This window comes from Procambarus clarkii, chromosome 45 (assembly GCF_040958095.1).
Source record: "Procambarus clarkii isolate CNS0578487 chromosome 45, FALCON_Pclarkii_2.0, whole genome shotgun sequence".
NCBI classification, from domain to species: Eukaryota; Metazoa; Arthropoda; class Malacostraca; order Decapoda; family Cambaridae; genus Procambarus; species Procambarus clarkii.
Window position 1 is genome coordinate 35,248,195 of NC_091194.1, and position 6,755 is coordinate 35,254,949.

Sequence of the window (6,755 nt, forward strand, 5' to 3'; positions counted from 1 at the left end):
ACACCTAAAGGTAAATTAAATAATGATTGCGAATCCACAAGAAGTTGACATAATAGCACTAGAGATCTGCAATCAGGATGATAAACTTTCCCTAAAGAATTTGACAAACACTTGCTGATAGGACATGAAGTAAATGAGATGTATGTCAAGTTTTGTGAAATATATGATAAAAGCACAACAAAATTTATACCAAAGGAGAGATGCAGAACTAGAAAAAGGGGTTTGTTCAACAGAAATTGCGAGAGGGCCAGAGACCCAAACACACACAAATGGAATCAATATAGAGCAAGAGGCCAAACCCCCTAACATACAAGCGATGCAAAGATGCGAGAAACAGCAGCAGCAGTAAGGAGAGGGACTGAAAGACTATAAATAAAGTGTGAAAATAAACTCGAGTAAATTTTTTTTAACTACTCTCGACAGTGAAGAAAAATAAATATTCAGACGATTTGTGTTAGAATCATTAATCTTACACTTTCGGTCATATTCAACACAAATATACAGACACACACACACACACATTCCTGTTGCTGTAGCAGGTGAAGAATTACACACACAGATCACAATAACGTGATGCATCAAATGAACAAATCCACAAGGGCCGTGACGAGGGTTCGAACCTGCGTCCGGGAGCATCCCAGACACTGCCTTAATCGACTGAGCTACAACAGGGTAAAAGGGTTGAAACCAATGGATGGATGTAGCACCTGTAGCACCTGCTACAAGGATGTAGCAGGTGCTCAATTGTCAAAAGTGAAAAATTTGGTTTATCTTCCGAATGCACCATATCGGTAAATTTTTTAATAATCTTTTAAAAATAGTAAATGCCACTATTTTTGCAAAATTATTACAAGATCTATTATTCTAATAAGGGTTTGATAAAATACAGTAGACTGCCTACTGGTTCTACCTGTAATAAGGTTTGATACAGATGATTATGGATATATTTATATGCTCTTATTGTTAAGAAGTAATTTTTTAAAGAGTATTTTGTAATGAGCAGATGTAATTGTAAGATGTAATTGTGTCTGACACTGATAAAATTATAAACCATTGTAAACAATTTGTTCACTTTCAAAACTTAGGCATATATATATATGCATATAAATAAAAAACAAGTAAATGTAAATAATTTTACCTTGCACCTAGATCCACCAAGCCTGTATGGCGCGCGTTTCAGTACTTCGGAAATCTAGAACTATCTAGAATCTCTAATCTGCAATGAAACAATACATATTATTGCACTTACCAAAACATGGATGAATGTAGAAAATACAGAACTATTGGCTGAATATCAAATAAATGGATTTAATCTATTTCACACAGATATATTAGACCGTGTATGTTAGGTAATACCTAACATACACGCCTCCACACACACTACATTTGAAATGTAGTCTCGAAAAGACTACATTTCAACAAAAACGTGCCACAGACCAGTCACAAGACTGAACCTCGTCGAGGCCAAACGTCTAAATGAGAGCATGAACAAGAAAGAATTTTTTAACATCAGGTATCGTACACACACTGAATGCACCTGCAGACACACAACAAGCACTATCAATATAGCAAAGATTACTCCATAAAAAAATAATTAAATTATTGACCAACATGAGAGAGGGTTAGCCAACATGAGAGGGTTGTGTTGATTGCCTGAAAATATTTAAATTGTTTAATGTATTGAATGGCATTTTTCAAGTTACAACATTTTTTAAATTACTGAACTAGGATCTAGGCTTTGCTAGGCTTAATTCAATTATTACAGATGAGCCTAACCTAGCCTAGAACCCAGCGGGTTTTTTTCCTATTGGAGAGTGTTGTACATGCTGCTATAGCGGTGTGTCCACTCACAAGATTAGTGGCGCTGCCCAATAAACTCGCCCCCTCGTGGCAAAATTTAAAAAAATTTAGAACCTAGTTCAGTATTTTAAAAAATGTAACTTGAAAAATGCCATTCAATACATTAAACAATTTAAATAATTTCAGGCAATCAACACAACCTTCTCATGTTGGCTAACCCTCAGCAGTGCTCAGGCCCCTGTGCCCAGGCCCTGGGGCCTGAGTCCTCAGTTCCATACACTAGCACTGCCAGGCCTCGCCTCCACATACACCAGCACTGCCCCTCGCCTCCACATACACTAGCACTGCCCCTCGCCTCCACATACACTAGCACTGCCAGGCCTCGCCTCCACATACACTAGCACTGCCCCTCGCCTCCACATACACTAGCACTGCCCCTCGCCTCCACATACACCAGTACTGCCCCTCGCCTCCACATACACCAGCACTGCCCCTCGCCTCCACATACACCAGCACTGCCCCTCGCCTCTACATACACCAGCACTGCCCCTCGCCTCCACATACACCAGCACTGCCCCTCGCCTCCTCATACACCAGCACTGCCCCTCGCCTCCTTATACACCAGCACTGCCCCTCGCCTCCACATACACTATAGCACTACCAGGCCTCGCCTCCACATACACCAGCACTGCCCCTCGCCTCCACATACACTAGCACTGCCCCTCGCCTCCACATACACCAGCACTGCCCCTCGCCTCCACATACACTAGCACTGCCAGGCCTCGCCTCCACATACACCAGCACTGCCCCTCGCCTCCACATACACTAGCACTGCCCCTCGCCTCCACATACACCAGTACTGCCCCTCGCCTCCACATACACCAGCACTGCCCCTCGCCTCCACATACACCAGCACTGCCCCTCGCCTCCACATACACCAGCACTGCCCCTCGCCTCCACATACACTATAGCACTACCAGGCCTCGCCTCCACATACACCAGCACTGCCCCTCGCCTCCACATACACCAGCACTGCCCCTCGCCTCCACATACACCAGCACTGCCCCTCGCCTCCTCATACACCAGCACTGCCCCTCGCCTCCACATACACTATAGCACTACCAGGCCTCGCCTCCACATACACCAGCACTGCCCCTCGCCTCCACATACACTAGCACTGCCCCTCGCCTCCACATACACCAGCACTGCCCGGCCTCGCCTACACATACACAGCACTGTAGCCAGCACTAGAATCTAATAATATAATAAAATATAAGTGTTTACTTACGATAATATTTGCATGAAGCGTTTGTCCTCTGTCCGCTGACTGCACTGACGACAAAATGGCCGCTCTGTTGATACTAGCGGGAATGATGCTGTGACGTCACAGATGAGGGCAGCAATGCGCATTTCGTCCCTCGACCCTTAATCATTCCCTCGTATATATAATTGGCGAGACAATTTACTTATCATTTACTTATCTTAGTTAGCAAATAGGGGATATTTGGCTAAGATTTCTGGTAGCAGATCGTTTTGAATGAAATATTTAAACATCTCTGGAACATTTATTATAAAATTGTCTCTGAATTCAATTCAATTCAATTGAAGTCTTTTGGCACTCCATCACATAGTGACAGACGGTGTGCTTGTTGACCCAGTTTACATTTGGTTAGGTCTACATCAGCAGATAATTAGAAATCCCAGAGAGAGTTGAAACACAGTTTAAGCCGAACAGTAGTAACATCTAGAAGTCTACTGATTTTATTGGATGATCCATAGATGTGTGGCTCCTCTTGCATGATAGTATGATGATAGATGGAATTACTGGTGTCAATTTCACTTTGCCTCAGATCTACAAGATCTTGTTGAAGTTCTCGGTGTACTGCTGCTCTCAGATTGCTCATTGACAATCCAAGGCTACACTCATACGTCTCCTTTAAAGGCAGATTCTTTGGCTAACTTATCAGCTCTATCATGCATTTGGAGGCCAACATGAGATGGAGACCACATGAAATGGACTCTGTTACCATCCTTAATAATTTTGTTGTATTTGTGTCTAGCTTCGGACACGAGCATGTTACAGTTATGTCTTAAAGAGTTGAGAGCATTTAAGGATGATAAGGAGTCACTAACAATTAATGTATCAAGTTTGGAGACTTGTACACATTTCAGTGCAAGGAGCAAGCAAATAGTTCAGTCTGAAAGGTAGAGGCCCAATTGTTTATACGGACTCCCCACTCAAAGTATAGGCCATCGCCCATTGTCAGAACAACGGCACTTCCAGTTGCACCCGTGGTGCGGTGTAGGGAACCATCAGTGTATATGATTTGAGAGAGAGAATGCTCTGTGGACAGAGCATCAATATGGCTTAAGGCGTTTAGCTTTGCCTCAAGACGAAGTTTGGGCTGATTTCTAATTTGCTTCTTGGGTGGAAAGGGAGGGATTAAAACTGGAAAGGGTGTAACCTCCCACGGTGCAGGAAAGTGCCGTTGTTGTTTCTCTTGGTACAAATCATGAACCTGATACATTCTGAGTTGAGTTCCAGTTTTTGTTATCCATTTGGAACAATGCTGATCTTCAATAAAGAAATTCTGGAGGGCTTCTGTGCAAGGACTAGGATGAGTTAGCCTAAGCATTTTAATACTAATTTGACAGTTAATTTCAGTAACACGATCAACAACGCTCGGAATATTAAGTTCCTTTCTCATATTAAGTATCTTTTGTTGTAAGAGGGCAACCAAGGATTATCCTCAAGGCTTCGTTCTGCAATTTTTCAAGCCCTCCAAGCTTTCTTTCAGGCATCAAAACAAGCAGAGGTGCAGCATAATCCACTAAAGATCTGATGTATGCAAGGTACATCATTTTGACAATTCTGACATTGGCACCATAGCCTGAGTGATAACCTGCAACAGCCTTGAGAGCTCGGAGCCTCTCTTTATACTGACGACAGAGTCTGAATACAACAGGACTATACAGTGGCACCTCAAGGCCAAGGTATTTGAATCTGTTTACATAGTCAAGCTGGGAGCCATCAGACAATTGCATCTTGCGAACAGCTCCTCCCTGCCTGGGTGGGCGCCGATTTAGTATCTTTGTTTTCTCTGCTGAGATAATTAAACCTAGGTCCTGACATGAGTCTAATACAGAGTTAAGAGTGTTCTGCATGTTAGCATACCCAGTGGTGTGTATCATTATATCATCAGCATACCCAGTGGTGTGTATCTATATCATCATCATACCCAGTTGTGTGTATCATTATATCATCAGCATACCCAGTTGTGTGTATCATTATATCATAGGCATACCCAGTTATGTGTATCATTATATCATCAGCATACACAGTGGTGTGTATCATTATATCATCGGCATACCCAGTTGTGTGTATCATTATATCATCAGCATACCCAGTGGTGTGTATCATTATATCATCGGCATACCCAGTTGTGTGTAGCATTATATCATCAGCATACCCAGTTGTGTGTATCATTATATCATCAGCATACCCAGTGGTGTGTATCATTATATCATCAGCATAGCTATAATGATGTGGACGTTGGGTTTGCTCGGTACAGAGTTTAACAGCGTGTTTATTAAGGTATTAAATAAGGTAGGACTGAGGACACCTTCCTGTGAGGTACCTAGTTCGAAGTCTCTTGTTATCATTAATAATTTTGTTGTATTTGTGTCTAGCTTCAGACACGTGCATGTTACAGTATGTCTTAAAGAGTTGAGAGCAATTAAGGATGATAAAGAGTCACAATTAATGTATCAGTTTAGAGACTTGTACACATTTCAGTGCAAGAAGCAAGGAAAATAGTTCGGATTGAAGGGGGTAGAGGCCCAGTTGTTTATACGGACTCCCCACTCATAAAATAAGCTTTTGATACAGTGCCACATAAAAGACTGATTAAAAGATAGAGGCTCACTATATTGTGGATTCTATATTAAGCTGAATTAGGGCATGGCTATACCAAAGGAATCAAAGATTTAGAATCAATGGGGTTAAGTCGCAACACATGGTTTTACACATGGCCGTTCATGTTTAACAAATTTGCTCTCTTTTTATTCCAGCATAGTTGAGGCAGTTGATAGTGGTAAGGATTGTGATGTTGTGTACCTTGACTTTAGCAAAGCTTTTGATACAGTGCCACATGAAACAATGTTGACCTTCAATAAAGACATTCTGGAAGGCTTCTGTGCAAGAGTTAGGATGAGCTAGCCTTAGCATTTTTATACCAATTTGACAGTTAATTTCAGTAACACGATAAACAACGCTCGGAATATTAAGTTCCTTCCTCATGTTAAGTATTTTTGTGGTACGAGGGGCATCCAAAGATTATCTTTAAGGCTTCGTTCTGCAAGTTTTCAAGCCCTTTAAGCTTTCTTTTAGTCATCAAGGCAAGCAGAGGTGCAGCATAATCCACTAAAGATCTGATATATGCAAGGTACATCATATTGACAATTGTAACATTGGCACCATAGCCTGAGTGATAACCTGCAACATCTCCAAGAGGGCTTATGGAGCCTCTCTTTATACTGACGACAGAGTTTGAATACAAAAGGACAATACAAGGCAAGTTTTAAGGTATTTGAATCTGTTAACATAGTCAAGCTGGGAGCCATCATACAGTTGCATCTTGTGAACAGCTCCTCCCTGCCTGGGTGGACACCCGTTTAGTATCTTTGTTTCCTCTGCTGAGATATGACTAAACCTAAGTCCTGACATGAGACTAATACAGAGTTAAGAGTGTTCTGCATGTTAGCATAACAAGTAGTGTGTATCATTATATCATCAGCATACCCAGTAGTATCATTTTATCATCATGTATGATGATACATGATACAAGGAGGTCTAAATTGATCGATCAAACGATCTAAATTGGGTACTGAAATATGGTCAAAAGATTGGGGGAGGCCGTTTAATACTGACAAATGTAAGGTTTAAAGGATAGGTA

The 6,755-nt window shown here is 41.7% G+C and overlaps 1 long non-coding RNA gene across 1 annotated transcript in view; it reads right to left on the bottom strand.

Moving 5' to 3' along the window:
• The window catches only part of LOC138350373 (uncharacterized), a 4,926-nt gene extending 1,721 nt beyond the window's left edge, over positions 1-3,205 (bottom strand). The window contains exons 1-2 of the long non-coding RNA XR_011222066.1: positions 3,089-3,205; positions 1,139-1,216 (exon numbers count right to left, since the gene is read on the bottom strand). This is a non-coding gene — a long non-coding RNA (uncharacterized lncRNA). The remainder of the gene's footprint in view (positions 1-1,138; positions 1,217-3,088) is intronic.
• Between the last annotated feature and the right edge of the window lie 3,550 nt (positions 3,206-6,755).